An 18,515-nucleotide genomic window follows, 5' to 3' on the forward strand; every position below is an offset into this window, starting at 1 on the left:
AATTTGATCTTTTTGGGTGCTCTGCTGTCCTCTCAGGTAGTTGGAGTACCATATGGGATTAAGTCCCATCACTGTTAAATGTGGTTATCTACTCGAGCTCTGTCCTTTTCCTTCTTGGCCATACATTTGTTGAATGCAGTTGTTGAGTAGGGAATGTGCCTAGTACTGAACACTGGTCACCTTCTTCCTTCGGGTGCATAGAGAGGGAAGGGACGTGGACTGCATGTCGAACATACATGTTGGATGTAGGATGAGGATCAGCTGTCGGATTGAGTGGATGGACGGCGGATATGGCTTGGTGGGGACCATCAAGAAAAGCGGGGCGGAATGAACGTGGGCCGTTGGATCTCGGGCGGACAGATCCAATGGCTATCGGACGGAGGAGACGCGTGGGAGTTAACGGGCGGGAACGTGGGACTGGGCGGTAAGCGGTATTGATCGTACTAGCGTTGGGGGTTGGGCGGTAAACGTACAATGGTGTGCGATACCACTCGGAGCGTGACGCATGGCGGCGGGGAAAGGACGAAACCACTTTTCATCGCGTGTTATCTCGCCGTCACTTTTCGGGCATGGGGACGTGATTGCCGTCCAATTGCGGCGGAGATGATTGGACGATGGAGGTTTGATCGCACAGATCTTTGCGGCAGGAGCCATTAGATCGGGGTGACGGAGATCAACGGCTGCAGTTACGACGACGAGAGTTTGTGAAGGCGTGCAGTCATATGGGCCCGGGCTTATCAGGGTATGGGTTTAAGCACTAAAGGCTTAAATACAATGGATTTTATATGATTTTTAACAAAAAGCACAGGAATTGGAGACGAAGGGAGGGTGAGAGGGGTAAAGGAGAAGGTGACGATGGCCATTATAGGCCTTTTTTGAGCACGACGAAGGGCCAAGTTGGCCTCCGGCTTTAGAAAATCCTGATTATATAACAGAGCTAACAATGACATATAAAACATTCAACATTATTCATCGGAGGAAATAACCGACTATCACTTCCACAGTTAGGAGTAAACGATTTCCTTTGAAGACTTTCTTTCCTTGGTTTTTGATGGGGTTGACCTCTCATATCCTTGTTGAGCATTTCAGATTTTGCATTAGAGTTCCTTGCCTCACCTTGTGAGCTAGATTCACCTTCAACAGATTCATGAAAACCAAGACCTGTTTTGATGGTAGGAGACCTTTGTCTGCTAAGAATATTATCGAAAATCCTATTACTATCTTGAAATCATAACAATTTATCCTTTTCTTCTAATTTACCTTTTAAGATATTTACCTCAACCTGAAACTCCTCTTCTTTTTCCGGATATTGCTTCTTCAAGATTTCTTCAACCTTTCTTCCTTCTTCCACTTGTTGCCTTAATTTGAGAATCTTATTTACTTGTTCTTCATCTGCTTGAGGTAGTTCTTCATTCTTCTTATTTCAAGATCTTGTTTTAGAGAGAGGATCTTAGCTTCAAGACTTACATAGTAACTGGATCTATATTTAAGTCTCTTGATTGTTATACTCTGATCATTTATTTCATTTCTTAATGATGTCACTTCATCCTACAACTTTTGACATTGATCTTCCCTTTCCTTGTACTACTTCTTTACTTTGTTTCCTTCCTCCAACTGAGCTTTTAATCTGGTAACTTCTTCTTTGAAGGCACACTCCCTTTTGTTAAATATATCTTATTGATCTTTGATTTTATCTGTGAGTCTTTTAATTTCTGTCTCTATGTTTCTTTCATTATCACTTCCAATATCTCCAATATTGCATGAACAAAGAAAAGTATCACTAGAAGACCAAAAATTTGTACCTAATGCTTCATTTGCTTGTTTATCTTCAACCTAAGGTGTTTCAGAATCTGAATACTTGATTCCACCTAATGACCAATTGTCTATCCTGCTATCACTGTTCCTTTGAGCTGTGTTCTTCTTCTGAGGCACTTTCTTCTTTTTCTTCTTTCCCATTGTTTCTACGGATCTCCTTCAAGCGATCAAGCTTATACCAAAGGACCTGCTCTGATACCAATTGTTGGAAATAATACTGAGAGAGGGGGGGGTGAATCAGTATTATCAAATGAATAACTTTTTCATTTCCATAATCAGATTTATATACGCTACTTCAATGAAGGTAACTCGCGTGTACACGCAAATGTATTTAAGGCAACATTCGTATATCCAACAAACTTATGGTTCAGTTAATTCATCATATGTTGATATTTAATCAGTGCATCAATACTTCATTAACCATATAAATAATAACCGTGTGTAGTAATAACAGAACAAACCATCACACATAAGAAACACACATGAAAACCAAGATTTAATGTGGAAACCTAATGCGGGATAAAAACCACCTGTTGCTGTCATCTTTTAATATAAGAAAACCCTGTTTACAATATTGTACTGGTGCATACTCATACCAGTATGCAAGTACCCGCCTGAAGAAGGCTACAAACTTCTCTCATTCTCTAGCTTCTACTGGAAGTGAGCTACAACCCACTAGCTCTTGTACTAGCCGATTTTTTTACTGGTACTTAGGCGTCGACCTACTGAAGGCTCCAACCTTCACTCGTTTTCCAATTGCTACTGGAAGGGAGCTCCAACCCCTTGGCTCTTGTACTGGCCAAAATGTTTACCAGTACGTAGGCTCTGACCTATAGAAGGCTATGATCTTCTCTCTTCCTCCAGGGACCACGTTTCATGAATTTTTAGATTGGATACTCCTGGATCACAACACCACAATCTAAAGGCCACATTACATCCAATTTTCATACTGGACCCATCAACAACATTGAAGCTCAAAATCAATCACCATTGCAATAAAACCATCAAATACATATTCATTAACCAATCATTGAAACTCAATCATCAATCTCTGAATCACCCACAACTGAATCACTGAAGCAAATCACAATCAACCAATCTGAACATTCAAAATACTGTCATCAAAACACAGTCACTAGAACACAGAGCAGAACCCAAAACTCTGCAAAAACCACTAGAATCAACTGCAAATTCAAATATCATATTTCTTAATGTATACACTACTCTGATGAGTTGAACCAACGTGTATACGCGCTTTTACCAAAGCGAACCAACGTAAAGATCTATAAATACTAACTTAAAAACTTCACAGCTATTTTAGAATTTAGTCATACCCAAATCATAACATTTGTAGAATAAAACATGCATCAGTATTCAGATGTAGACTATCCATGATCAAACCACATAATGATAATACATTTCAGGTCTTATGATCCCGATCCATCATCCATCATCCATCATCAACCACATAGGTGCATCCTTAGTCTAGGTCAAGCAAAGCATCAGAAACCCATAACTTGCATACTGGATCTCACACTTCATCAGATATTCAATACTTGCACACATGGCCTAATGACCTTCTCCTCCTTATCTACTCTTAGGCCTTTCTCAATACCTTGGACGAAAACCAATTAGGACAAATACCTAGAGTCAATACCTTGGACCAAATACCTTGGATCAATACCTTGGACCAATCCATTAGATCAAAATACCTTGGTTTTTCAACATGTATGTGATTTTCCTTCTATGAAAGTGCGTGTATACGTATACGCTCATTTTTCTCTGTTAACCCACGTGTATACACTTCTTGGAAAAAGTGAACCAACGTATACCTTTCTTTCTTCAATATTTGGAGTCTGATCTGTAATCCTTTGCTCTTAACTTGTTGCACTGTGAACTCTCATATGAGTGAGTTGCCATCAAGGACAACACCTGTATCATAATTCCAACAACCTCCCCCTTTGGACTTGATGGAAACAACAAAACCAAGACACTCTCCCCCTTTGACATCAAGGGCAAAGGGTGGACCAAGATATTCTCCCCCTTTGATATACATTATGCTATCCATACTCCCCCTGAGTACATGCTGAATTCTCTGATTGAGCTCACCCTTTGTACATGCTGAGATGCACTAAACCATCCATGTTCCCCTTGAGCACATGCAAAGTCTACAAGAATAACATGACTCTATAACTCAACTAAGTGAGTATGACCTTCCTGTCACCAATGACTCATACATACATCAATCTCCCAACTAAGTGGGGATACACCAATTTTGACTCATCCACCCAACCAAGTGGGGATATACCAAATGTTTATACATGACCGACATAGAAAATATTACATCATCCTTCTCGTGCATAATGGGGTTACAAATTAGGTATTTTCATGACCTTTACATAAAATGATATACATGACATTTATAACAAGGATAACTGATCTAAACAAGACCATGATAGTCATCATCAACTATCATACACCATATATGATATGCACCATCAGCATCATCAAGATCAACAACCTGTATATTTCCATCATCAAAGGAGTCACCTGAATCAAAACAACTATGTGGATTTGTACCAATATCTTCTAAGATAATGCCAACAATGCAGTATTAGAAGCATATGCTCCCCCTGAACTTGTGCCAGACGTTCACTGTCAGATCTGATCATTTCAAATATAAGTAAGAATCATCAAGGTATCATCATCTACCAGTTATTCATCAAATTATTAACATCTTATGAGGGCCAAGATCACTTCTACATATTATCAGCAGACTGTAATCATCATCAATCAGAATAGAACATATATTTGATAATTGACTGAACCATATCAGACCCCTTTTTCCTGAGTCTGTCCCACTGATTTTTCCTCAAAACCCCATATACACGACCGTGCAGCTTTGAACTCACGTATATACACAAATTATATTCATGCTAACTGCGTATGAGAATTGAAATTCTGAAGTTTCACACTTTCAGCTCCCTCTGAGTCTGTTATGTTTGTATACTCTGCTATGCCACATCTTTCTGACTGTACTTCCTTTTTTTTCCATATCTTCGAGTGTGATGATGTTTTCTCCCTTTGGTATGGTGGCTGAAATTTTCTCATGCATTCCTTTGCTATATGTCCAGACTTGTTACACTCATAACATCTTACATGTTTCATATTCTTTCTATAACAGTCAATGGCTCTGTGAGCAAACATATTGTAGGAAAAACAATATCCCTTAAAGTACCTGGAAGTTGATGATATTTCTGTGTGATGGTCTTGAACCATTCTATTTCTGCATCTCGCTGCAACATGTCCAAAATTATGACATATAAAACATTCAACACTATTCATCGGAGGAAATAATCGACTATCACTTCCACAGTTAGGAGTAAAAGATTTTCATTGAAGACTTTCTTTCCTTGGTTGTTGATGGGGTTGATCTCTCATCTCCTTATTGAGTATTTCAGATTTTGCAGTAGAGTTCCTTGCCTCACCTTATGAGCTAGATTCACCTTCACCAGATTCATGAAAACCAAGTCCTGTTTTGATGGTAGGAGACCTTTGACTACTAAGAATATTATCCAAAATCTTAGTACTGTCTTGAAATCGTAACAGTTTATCCTTTTCTTCTAATTTACCTTTTAAGATATTTACCTCAACCTGATATTGCTCTTCCTTTTCCAGATATTGCTTCTTCAAGATTTCTTCAGCCTTTCTTCCTTCTTCCACTTGTTGCCTTAATTTGAGAATCTCATTTTCTTGTTCTTCATCTGCTTGAGGTAGTTCTTCATTCTGCTTATTTTCAAGATCTTCTTTTAGAGAGAGGATCTTAGCTTCAAGACTTACATAGTAACTGGATCTATCTTTAAGTCTCTTGATTGTTATACTCTGATCATTTATTTCATTTCTTAATGATGTCACTTCATCCTGCAGCTTTTGACATTGATATTCCCTTTCCTTGTACTCCTTCCTTACTTTGTTTCCTTCCTCCAACTGAGCTTTTAATCTAGTAACTTCTTCTTTCAATGCACACTCCCTTTTGTTAAATAGATCTTGTTGATCTTTGAAATTATCTGCGAGTCTTTTAACTTCTGTCTCTATGTTTCTTTCACTATCATTTCCAATATCTCCAATCTTTCATGAACAAAGAAAAGTATCACTAGAAGACCAAAAATTTGTACCTGATGCTTCATTTGCTTATTCATCTTCAATCTGAGGATCTTTTTCAAGCGATCAAGCTTCTACCAAAGGCCCTGCTCTGATACCAATTGTTGGAAATAATACTGAGAGGGGGTGGGGGGGTGAATCAATATTATCAAATCAGTAACTTTTTCATTTCCATAATCAGATTTATATACACTACTTCAATGAAGGTAACTCGCATGTACACGCAATTGTATTTAAGGCAACCAGTGTATATCCAACAAACTTATGGTCAGTTAATTCATCATATGTTGATCTTTAATCAGTGTGTCAGTACTTCATTAACCATATAATTAGTAACCATGTGTAGTAATAACAGAACAACCCATCACACATAAGAAACACACATGAACACCAAGATTTAAGGTGGAAACCCAATGCGGGATAAAAGCAACCTGCTGCTGTGTTCTTTTAATATAAGAAAAACCTATTTACAATCTTGTACAAATGCAAACTCATACCAGTACGTAGGCACCCACCTGCGAAAGGTTACAACCTTCACTAATTCTCCAGCTTATACCGGAAGGGAGCTACAACCCCCCTAGATCTTGTACTAGCCGACCTGTTTACTAGTACGTAGGCACTGGCCTACTGAAGGCTCCAACCTTCACTCATTTTCCAGCCACTACCGGAAGGGAGCTCCAATCCCTTGGCTCTTGTACTAGCTGATATGTTTACCAGTATGTAGGTGCCGACCTACGGCAGGCTACAACCTTCTCTCTTCCTCTAGGGACCACGTTTCATGAATTTTTAGACTGGATACTCCTGGATCACAACACCACAATCTGAAGGCCACGTTTCGTCCAATTTTCATACTGGACCCATCAACAATATTGAAGCTCAAAATCAATCACCACTGCAATACAACCATCAAATACATCTACATTAACCAATCATTGAAACTCAATCATCAATATCTGAATCACCCACAACTGAATCACTGAAGTAAATCACAATCAACCAATCTGAACATTTAGAAAACTGTCATCAAAACACAGTCACGAGAACATAGAGCAGAGCCCATAACTTTGCAACAACCACTAGAACCAACTGTAAATTCAAATATCATATTTCATAATGTATACACTACTCTGATGATCTGAACCAACGTGTATATGCACTTTTACCAAAGCGAACCAGCATACAGACATGCAAATACTAACATAAAAACTTCACAGCTATTTCAGAATTAAGTCATACCCAGATCATAACATTTGCAGAATAAAACATGAGTCACTATTCAGATCTAGACTATCCATGATCAAACCACATAATGATAATACATTTAAGGTATTATGATCCCGATCCATCATCCATCATCAACCACATAGGTGCATCCTTAGTTCAGATCAATCAAAGCATCAGAAACCCATAACTTGCATAATGGATCTCAAACTTCATCATATATTCAATACTTGCACAGATGGCCTAATGTCTTCTCCTCCTTATATACTCCTAGGCCTTTCTATATACCTTGGACTAAAACCACTTAGGATCAATAACTAGGGTCAATACGTTGGACCAAATACCTTGGATCAATACCTTGGACCAATACCTTGGATCAAAATACCTTGGTTTTCCAACTTGTATGCACTTTTCCTTCTGTGAAAGTGTGTGTATACGTATACACCCCTTTTTCTCTGTTAACCCACGTGTATACGCTTCTTGGACAAAGTGAACCAACGTATACCTTTCTTTCTTCAATCTTTGGAGTATGATCTTAAATACTTTGCTGTTAACTTGCTGCACTGTGAACTCTCATATGAGTTAGTTGCCATCAAGGACAACACCTGTATCATAATGCCAACAGTAGTAGCATAGGTTTGGTCTAAAATAATTCCTCCTGGCAGAGGGCTAGGAATTTCCTGTTCACCTGAATCTATGTTATCAAAGCCTTCTTCAAAAATCCCATCTGACTGTATTCCATTACAACAGCCACATAGTGACTATTGTCACCAATAATAATGTGGCTTCATTGCAAGGTGATACCAATGACTGGTGCATTTAGGTTTTTTATTTTCTCATTTGAATCCCTTATAATGTCATACCAATTCAAATACTTTTTAACATCATCATACAAGCAAGGAGCCAAGGGGTTCCATATTCCTGTGTCCAAATAGATGATTAGATCAACAAAGTCCAATTGTGTTTTATTAAGAGCAGGCACATACAACCCAAAAATCATCTTAAATAAGTTTTCAATATTATCTACGGATCCACCTAACCAAAACTACAAACTCATGATATAGGCTCTAACATCTTGAGCCTTGTTGCTTTGAAAATACTTGAGGACTTTAGGTAGGGTCCTAACAAGCTTAAGCATGCTTTACTCAAAGCCCGATTAATTTTTATTTCTTTTAAACATTTGAAAGAAAGGACTTTTGGATTGGCCCAAATGATACGTACTGAGCATGGTTACTAGGTATATGATGCCTTAGAAGGCAGGAGTACTATTTTCTATCCTTAAAGACAAAAAATGGCCTCAACTGACTGTGTTCACACTTCATCTAGTGACATCTTTGCAAAGAGAGATATCTCTAAAGATATTCACCAAAAAGAAGGTACATTGAAATTCAAAAACGAATCTCAAGGTAGCCATCCTACTGGTCATGAATAGGCTACATCCTCTCATACTCTTGGCACTAAGAATGTATGTGGAATCTCAGGCAAATTTTTTCCTGATTGTAAGGTTGAACTATCTTCTAGGTCTCGTGATTCATTCAAGTGCTCTAGTAGAAAACCAAATGATAATTGGCAAGACTTCCAGGCACATGCTTTCAAATCCAATTATTTAGCTCGTAATGATTATTTCCTTGAAGGATCTTGGAATGGGTGCAGTCAAAGAGATGAGCACGCACCTGAAAATGGTCTCCAAAAGGCACACCATGAAGGGTAAGAACTTCGTCAATAATCCATACATTTCCATTGTCAAGCTTTGACTTTTGCTAGATAATTGTGATCTCTACACCAAACCTAGAAACATTTCTATTGAACTTGCACCAGATCTATATTTGGTATACTTTTTGTTTGTAAATTTCCCATGTTGTGGTTCTGTAGTTCAGACCACAAGATTTCTCCATTATCTCTTTGCTTAAGCGACCCTCATCATATAACTCCATGAGTGACTCAACTTGTCGTTAGGAATTACAAATAAAATATTAGTACAAATGTCTTTCTGAAAGTAATACTGAATTAGTAAGAGCCGCTTTTTGTAGGCTGTTGGGTTTCATTGTTTATTATATCAATGATGTAGCATGATCTTACCAAAACAAACCATCAACACAACAATTTTAACTTTGTTTGAAATAACCCAAATATCACACAATAAATTCACAGGAATGCAAAACAAGGTAATGCCTCATGAATCGAGATACTTACGTTGAATAGTAATGTTTGTGAATGGACCTTGGTCATGTTCGCTTCCTTAACACTAAAAAAATATCTAGAATCTTCATTTTGGAGATCCCCTGAATCTATCAGTTCTTCATCCTCTACTATTTTCATCTTCTGCTCAAGACTTAGTTCCCTATTCCTCCACAGTTCCATGATTTTCCTATTTGACATATAAATTGTAGTTTCTCGGTAATCAGACAAGAAAGATATTTCAAGCTTTGTTCAAAATACCAAACTATCTTGTCTCAAATTCATGCACATCCACTCTTTATTTTTAATTTTCTTTATTGGAATTCATGCAAATCAATCCTCTTTCATTGATCCAATATTACTTTCACCATTTTTACAAGTGACAGAGGAAAATGTATCGTTTCTACGATGAAAAAGGAACTCAATGTGTACTGGCATGCAACATTATAGGAAACAAAGGACTGAAAATGGAACTTGTGTCTTCCTTTGTCATCTGTGTACTTTTCACCATGGCTAGCATCAAGGCCTCTACCTCTCTGAAGGAATATGGCCAGAGATAGACTAACCATTGATGCTAAGGAAGGAGGAAACTCCACTATTTCCTCTATATCTTCCCACAAGAAGGAAAATTTTGTTTTATGTCCAAAGAGATTTGCATAGAAACCTAGAATCCTTGCAGATAAGAATAAGTGACCCTGCAAAATATAAATTCTTTTGAGACCCATGTTTTGGTTGGTTATTTGCAACAACTCATGCAAATGTATCTAAATGAGGCATAGATAACTGAAGAAGCATTTTACATTTCAAGTAGCAATAAAATAATTATTCATAAACTCCTCACTGGGAAGTGAAAATAGCTTCTAGAATGTTGAATTTGTCTAAGGCAAGTGCCGAGAAATATGCATATAACTCTTTCTCATTCTCATGATGTCTAGACTAATAGAGAAATCCATTGAACTATACGTATGCCAAGGAAAAGACAAGTATCTACTTGAGATTTAATATCGAAATATGAATACCTTTTTTCCAACTTCAATTTCCATCTTTGTTATGTACTGAGTAACGTGACATTAGGACCATTTGTATTTGTCAAAAATATCCTAAGGTAAAACTTTGATTGGAAAGCTTGTGCCAGTATTCCCTGAAGTGGGATCCACAAATCAACCAGTTCTCGTGAAGTAAATTTTAGAAAATTGATCTCAGCATACCCTAGAGATGTAGCCTCATCAAAAGGCCCTTCAAAGTTAAATACTTCTACATCCATCACAAAAGGAGGCTCTTATGTTGCATCATATTCATATATTTTTGTATACTTATTTAGAGAATGAAATTCAGAATGGAAATCATGAACAAAATCATGGAGAAGCATAAAATATCGAGCAAAAAATATCTGGATAGTTTTATGACATTTTACCATGCCATTGAGGAACTAGTGTCTGCAGTTTGATTGAACTTGTTCGGGGTTTCCCATTACAAGTAAATACCACATATGGATCTGAATAACCAGTAGCATCTACATCATAGAAATCCTTTCCTTCAATTAGGGCCAATGTTAGTAGCCATCCATATCCCTATTCTTTAATTCCATGATCACCAGCTATAATCAACCCATGAATAAATTTGACAAAAGAAAATGTTTTTTAGCAATTTCCAATCTTACTTTTATCTAAATAAGAGCTCTAGGAACTAAAACAACTCAGAGTACGAATGACATATTGGCTTACCCTTTTGGAACCGTGCATGAATGAAATGTGAAATCATCTGGAAAATATGTTCCACTTGGAGAACAAGTAACCCATATGTAATAACTTCTCCCAAAGAATCAGGTAAATCTAGCCCACAAAATTCCAATTGCTACATCACATTGGGATTGGCTATGAAGATGTGAAAAAGTAGATGTGCCAAAGAAAATAATGTAGATACCAAGGTAAGAACCCTAATGTAATTAACAATAAGCTTCCATTCCGATTGGAGATCCATCTGCAAATCTAATCTTCGTTGTTCTTGCTCAAAGGCCAAGGATGAAACATTCAATGGCGTAACATACTGAGAAAGAAACTTGGAGAATTGTTGGTAGCTGTCCTTCAGTCATTGTCTCGCCCCACCTTCAACCATGATTTTCATCATTGTACTTTGACTAAAATTCATTCTCCAAGAAACAAAAAGATGGGAGGATTCCTCTTCAATTGGTACTTCTTGCCCTGGTGTGATGAAGAAAAGTAATTCACACCTAAATGAAATTCGATATGAACATATGGTGCACTTATAATTGCTATTACTACAAAAACATTCCCATCTACTATGCGATAAGTTTGTTCTTTTGTAGCTTTGACGGCCTTCACCAGTTTAGTTGTAGCTTTGGTGTATGTGACTAGTCTTTTCATGGGTTCCTCAACTGATTTTCTCCAAGGTCCTTCAACAAGGGCAGTTGTCCCATCTAGTTGCGCTAACTCACACTTGAAATCACTATTGGGCCCAAAGAGAATGGAATTTAGATTTCTAGGACTAGTAGCATAGGTTTGGTCTAGAAGAATTCCTCCTGGCAGACATAGTGACTATTGGGCCTAGTTTTTGGCCACTTTTTGACAACATTCTTAAGGAATTACCCCCTTTTTAATACCCTTTTTTCCTATATAATTACCATCCTTTTGATACCTAGTGCCACATTTTGACCAAGAAAGGTGATTCAGACTCTAAGGTATGCATATCATTTAAACGTGTCATTTTTCTTTATTCCTAAGAAATTTGATATTGAAAGCTACCTAATTTGACTAATCTATGACTATCAGAAGAATTAATCGAATTTCTTACAGAATATCTATTTTTGGGCAGATTTTCAATTTCCCGCAGCAATGCCGATTTCCTACAGCAACTCCGATTTCTTATAGCAGCAGCGAAATTTCCTATAGACACCGTGATGGTTAGATATGTTCCGATCACTCCTAGGAGAAATGGGAACATGGGTTTTGTTGGAAAAACCTTCCACATGGATTCTATCTTATTAGCTACTCCAAATTTAGCTTTCTCAACTGCCCAACTCTCGTCCTTCTCATTTCAACCAATTTTGGGGAAAAGCGGTTCATGTTCAACAGATCTGGGTTTGCTCCATGCTTCTAGTCATGGAGCAAACCATCGATTTCTATTTACTATGTCTTTGTCTCATTTTAGAAAACAATTGTAATTTTTACTTAGTTAGGCAAAGGCATTGGCCTGCAGGATGTATAAGAACAATGGATCTGATTTGTAATGGCATGAGGAGGGTACTAGGAAAGGTTAATAGATAGAGGTTGAGAGACAAATATTAGACCTTTGTACTACTGTAATGTTTTATTTTTTAGATCAATATAAACTTATGTTCTGCTGATTTTGCTGTAAACCCTTCATTTATCAAAGGGTTGTGAGTGAGGGAGGGCCCCCTTCACTCACAACTCCAGTAGTTGTAGTTTGTGTTTAATTTAATTATCTTTTATGTATTGAAATTAAATCTGCACACAATTCTAGTTCTCTTCTTTATTTTCATGCCAACATGTTCCTTTCATCGTTAATGTTTGAGTTTATTGCAAGAATCGTTTAATTTGATTAAAATATAGAACTAGGCATGAATCTTGTGCTCAGATTTGTAAGTTTGAAATATTGGAATGAATATGATTTAAATTCCTATTTGATTCTTAATCTTTCTCTTGATCTGCATCAACAATCTTAGATGTTGTGGAGAGATGAATTATCTGCTCCATAAATTTTGCTGCTAAGTGCTGAGAGAGAGAAGGGAAATTTGGGATTGTGTGAGTGGTATTTTTTCACTGGAAGTGTCATCTTGCATATATTTTTCAAAACACCTCACAAGGTTACGAATAACCCCTGGTTGATAATTAATGTATGTGTGTCAAATTATAAAGTTATAATTTGCCCCAACATTTTGGCGCTATTTCCAAGGAGGTGCTAAGGGATGATATTGAAAGTGTTTTAGTGTGATTTTTTTTTTTGTATGAGTTTTTTCATGACTGGGGGACTCAAAGTGGTAAGACGCGGGTAAGGCCACGCAGCTGCAGAGATCAAAATTCACCAAAGCCATGTCCTGATTGTTTGGTAAGTAGAAGTTTTGATTTTTTTATAAATAGGGGCCAATATAAATTTTCAAATATTTTTAGTGGTGGTGTGAGCACCACTTCATTCACTAATAAATTGGTAGGGAAAAAGAAGTTTGTAAATAACAAGGAAAAGGAGTCAGGGGAATCTAAACCGAGGACTGACAGTTCTGAATAGGGATCGACAACTGATCCTAAGCAGATCAATACCCCCACAACAGAGAAGGATCCTTTTGTCAGAGAATCTTCTATTGCTGCTCATCAAGAATCTCCTCTTACTAGGGGGACATCATCTTTTCTTAGTGGTCAGCCTGAAGAGGAATTCCTCTTCAATCCTATTCAAGAGCCAGAGTTCCAGACAATTGACTCTGAAGGATCTGTAGCTCACCAGGGTCCCACTCTCTTTTGGTTTGATATGGCTCATCTAGAGGGTACTGGTACTATAGATGGGGACTATCATGAGAAGGAAGAGGAACCATTTATATTCGAATTTCCTATCAAAGATTTTGTTGGGTCCAGTCAGATGAAAAAAATTCCTCCCTCTGCATTGCGTAATTTTTGTGGTACCTCTAGTGAAGATCCTAATGCCTTCTTATTCGAGTTTGATGTATTGTGTAGGAGCTACGATTATTCTTCAAATGCTAAAAAGTTGAAGTTGTTTCCCGACACATTAAAATATGCAGCCCTCATGTGGTTTATGGGATTGAGTGCAAACTCCATTTCAACATGGGTTGACATGAAGAAGGTATTCTTGAAAAAGTATCAGGATTACTGTAAAACTAGGGACATCAGAGAAGAAATATTTGGCATGACCTAGAAGGAGGAGGAAAGCCTGGAGGACTTCTTGGAAAGATTCCAGTACAATTTGCAAAGATCCAAGATGAACCAGCTGAACAAGGAAACCTTGAGAACAATTTTGCTAAGGGCCATAAGACCGGAATCTCTCAAGGTTTTGAACTTGATGGGAGCAGGTGATGTATCAAAATTGAGTTATGATGATGTGTGTGAGTTGTGTCGATGATATTTGAGGGGAAATTATAAGGTTGGGAGAGGATCAAGAGATACTTCTTCCAGATTCACCAAATTAGTTGCAGGGGCTGGGGTAACTAGAGTTGAAATGGGAAATTTATTTGAAAATTTTAAAACTGACATTCTTAGCACTTTGTCTTCACAGTTGGATGTTTTGTAGGCTAAGAAGAAATAGGAGGAAGTGGAAAAGGCCCTGGCTGTGTTCTGCTCCAAATGTAGGAAGAAACATCCCTTGAGGGAGTGTCCTGCATCCAGTATAGAGGTATGTCAAATATGTGAAGCTGATAATTCTACTGATAAATGTCCTTCTCTTCCAGAGATTAAAGAAGCATACTTAGTAGATCAAGAAGCTGTCAATGCACTTTATGAAATGGAACCTCAAAAGCCATGGCCACCACATCCTGTAGGTATGTCACAACAACATTTTCAATTTCCTTATACTCAGAATCATATGTGGAATTTTCCAATGCCTTGGCCTCCACAACAACCTTGGCAGGGAAACTTTCCTTACACTGTTACACCAAATTTCACCCCTCAAAATTTTTGTTTACCACAACCCATGCCACAACCACAACTTCAGTTGCTTTCTCCACCAACTCAACCACGTCCCACACAACTTCCTGCCTAGCCAGTATCCAATCCCAACAATAAAGATGTCCAACCTACTCACAATGTTGGAGCAGCCACCTATCCCACTTATCCTACCTATTGCATCACACCGCAGCCTCTGCAGGAAATTTTTGTACCTTTGTTGTAGGAATTTCTTGTGTCTCTGCAGGAAATTAAACTTAGGTCAAGAAAAGTGGTGACCCAACTAGAAATAATTGAAGAGATTATGGAGGAAGAAACCCCTGATATACCTGAAACAAAAAATGTACAAATAACAACAGAACAACACATTCCAAAATCACAAGAACCTTCCTCATCTCAAACTGTCCAACCTCCTTTTCCATAGAGGTTGGAGGTCAAAGAAATAATAAAACAACCTGAATTTGATCTAGTATCCGAATTAAGAAATGTATGCATCAAGATCCCCTTGCTGCAAGCAATTAGGGACATCCCAATTTTTTGCTAAAACAGTTAGAGAAATATGTACCAAAAATCCAGGGAGACAAAGGAAAGAACCCTCTACAATCCAAGTAGGTGGAAAACTTGCAAGCCTTATGTCCACCGGATTTGCCACTGAAAAGTATGCAGACCCTGGAATCCCTGTGGTTACTACCTTCATCAATGGATACCCAATAAGAAATACCTTAATTGATTTAGGTGCAACCATTAATGTAATGACAAGAGAAACACTGTCCCATATAGGATCTTTTGATTTTCTTCCTACCCCTACTATGTTGGAATTAGTAGATATATCTAAGGTCAAACATGAGGGTGTATTGGAAGACATTGTCATTTCATTAGATTCCTGGGAATACCCTATAGATTTCTATGTTATTCAGCCTAAGACTAGTTTGGGAGGGCATCCTTTGATCTTGGGGAGACCTTGGTTGGCTACAACAGATGCCTTCATAGGATGTAGGCCAGGAAACATGACCATCACCCATGGGGTTGAAACCAAACTCATCTACCTATATCCCCTTGCCAAACCCCTTCTAAAATTAGAAGATATTCGTTGGGTTGATTAAGAACATAGTTCATAAATTATTCACCCACTGTTGAAAATAGCCCAGGCTATGAGCCTTAAAGAAAACACTGAGGAAAATCTAATTAATTTCTATGTTTCAAATCCTCATTTTTCTCAGCAGCTAGAAGGACAATCAAATCATGAGACAAATTCCATTTCTGATCTACTAGAGAAGAACTTCCAAGAACATAATACATCAGCTGAATTAAATTCAACCCTTCTATCTATATTTCCTACATGTTCAATGATTGAATGTGGGAGCAAGGTAATTGAAATATATCTCGGGAAAACTTTAAATATTAGTGCTATCTTAATTGATGAACAATAAAATCAATTAAGACATACATTAGAATATTTTTCAGATACATTTGCTTGGGAATATATAAATATGAGGGGCATTCAATTAGACACTTGCATTAGAAGTAAATGCCAAGCTTGTGAGGCATCCACAAAGAAGGATGAACCTTTCCTTAAGAGAAATTGTAAAAGATGAACTTCATAAGTTATTAAATGTAGGGTTCATTTATCCTATTTCAGACAACCAATGGGTATCTCCATTGGTTATCATCCCTAAGAAGAATGGAAAATGGTGAGTGTGTGTAGATTATAGGGAACTAAATAAAGCCACATTAAAAGACCATTTTCCCTTGCCTTTTATAGATCAAGTGCTGGACACCTTAACAAGAAAGAAGAAATTTTCTTTCTTGGATGGATCTAGTGGGTATAACTAGATCAGGATAGCTCTAGAGGACCAGGATAAAAAAACATTTACATTTCCATGGGGTACTTATGCATATAAGGTATTACCATTTTGTCTATGCAACGCACCAGCCACATTGCAAAGGGCGATACTTGGCATTTTCTATGATATTTTACAGGATTGCATAGAGGTCTACATGGATTCACGGTAATAGTGATACTTTTGAAGAATATTTACTTAATCTTAGGAAGGTTTTGAAAATATGTAGAGAAACTAATCTTTCATTAAGTAATGAAAAGTGTTTTATGATTATGACTGAAGGCATTGTTTTGGGTCATCATGTTTCTGCTGCAGGAATTAAAGTTGATCCGACAAAGATTGAAGTGATTGTAAATATGCCTCCCCCAACCAACCAAAAAGGAGTTAGAAGTTTCCTTGGGCATGTAGGCTACTACAAAAGGTTTATTGAGAATTTTACCAAGGTAGCCTCACCACTGTTTAAATTATTAACAAAAGAATCTGAATTTCGTTGGAATGATGAATGTCAAACTGCATTTGATACACTCAAGGATAAGATTTCTTCAGCACCTGTTTTGAGAGGACCAGATTGGAAATTTCCCTTTCATATTTCCACTGATGCCTCTGATTCAACTATAGGAGCAGTATTGGGCCAAAAGGAAAACCTCGTAACCTATGCTATTTATTTTGTTAGTAAAAATTTGACTCCTACTGAATTAAATTACACTGTAACTGAAAAAGAATTCCTTGTTGTGGTTTATGCTATTAATAAGTTTAGACATTACATTACCAGGTATGAAGTTTTTGTACATACTGACCATTCTGCTATTCGGTACCTTATGAATAAACCAGTTACTAATGGCAGAATTACTAGGTGGATTTTGTTGCTATAGGAATTTGACATCACAGTATTGGATAGGCTAGGAAGAGAAAATCAGGTAGTTGATTTCCTTTCCAGGCTCAACCATGAAGGTGGGGACATTCCTATTAATGACAACTTCCCGGATGAGAACTTGTTTTCCATTTCTATCAAATCACCTTGGTTTGTGGATATGGCCAATTACCTTGCTACAAGGAAGTTACCACCCTATTTTTCATCTAATCAGAAAAAGAAAATTATTAGAAAAAGTGCTAATTACTCTTGGATAAAAGGATATCTCCTTTTCACTGGTCCTAATCTAATTATTCATAGGTGTGTCAGAGAGGAAGAGGTATATGATATCTTGAGATCTTGCCATGATGAACCCTGTGGGGGTCATTTTGTAGATAGACGAACAACTTATAAAATTCTCCACTTGGGTTACTATTAGCCAAGTCTTTTTAAGGATGAAAAGGAGTATGTTTGGAAGAGTGATAACTGCCAAAGGACAGAGAGGTCTGTGCAGGCAGATGCGATGCATTTACAACCACAAGTTCTCATGGAACCATTTGAGAGGTGGGCTCTTGATTTTGTAGGCCCCATTAATCTTATGTCCAAAGGTAAGAAGTATATTTTAGCATGTAATAATTATGTTAAAAAGTGGGTGGAGACAAGAGTAATGCCTATAGAAATGAAGAAAGTAGTGGTAGATTTTCTCTTTTATGATATTTTTGTAAGATTTGGGGTACCGAGGGAAATTTTTACTGATCAGGGCACCCAGTTTGTATCTAAGCTTGTGCAGGGAATTGTGCAAAA

At 37.4% G+C, this 18,515-nt stretch overlaps 1 pseudogene; it reads right to left on the bottom strand.

The window, feature by feature from the left end:
• Positions 1–737: 737 nt before the first annotated feature.
• Positions 738–18,515, bottom strand: part of LOC149155040 (C2 and GRAM domain-containing protein At1g03370-like) — a 245,729-nt pseudogene continuing 227,951 nt past the window's right edge.

Source organism: Pinus tabuliformis, chromosome 9 (genome assembly GCF_031772625.1).
Source record: "Pinus tabuliformis cultivar Carrire ecotype Pingquan chromosome 9, CPIR1, whole genome shotgun sequence".
NCBI lineage: Eukaryota > Viridiplantae > Streptophyta > Pinopsida > Pinales > Pinaceae > Pinus > Pinus tabuliformis.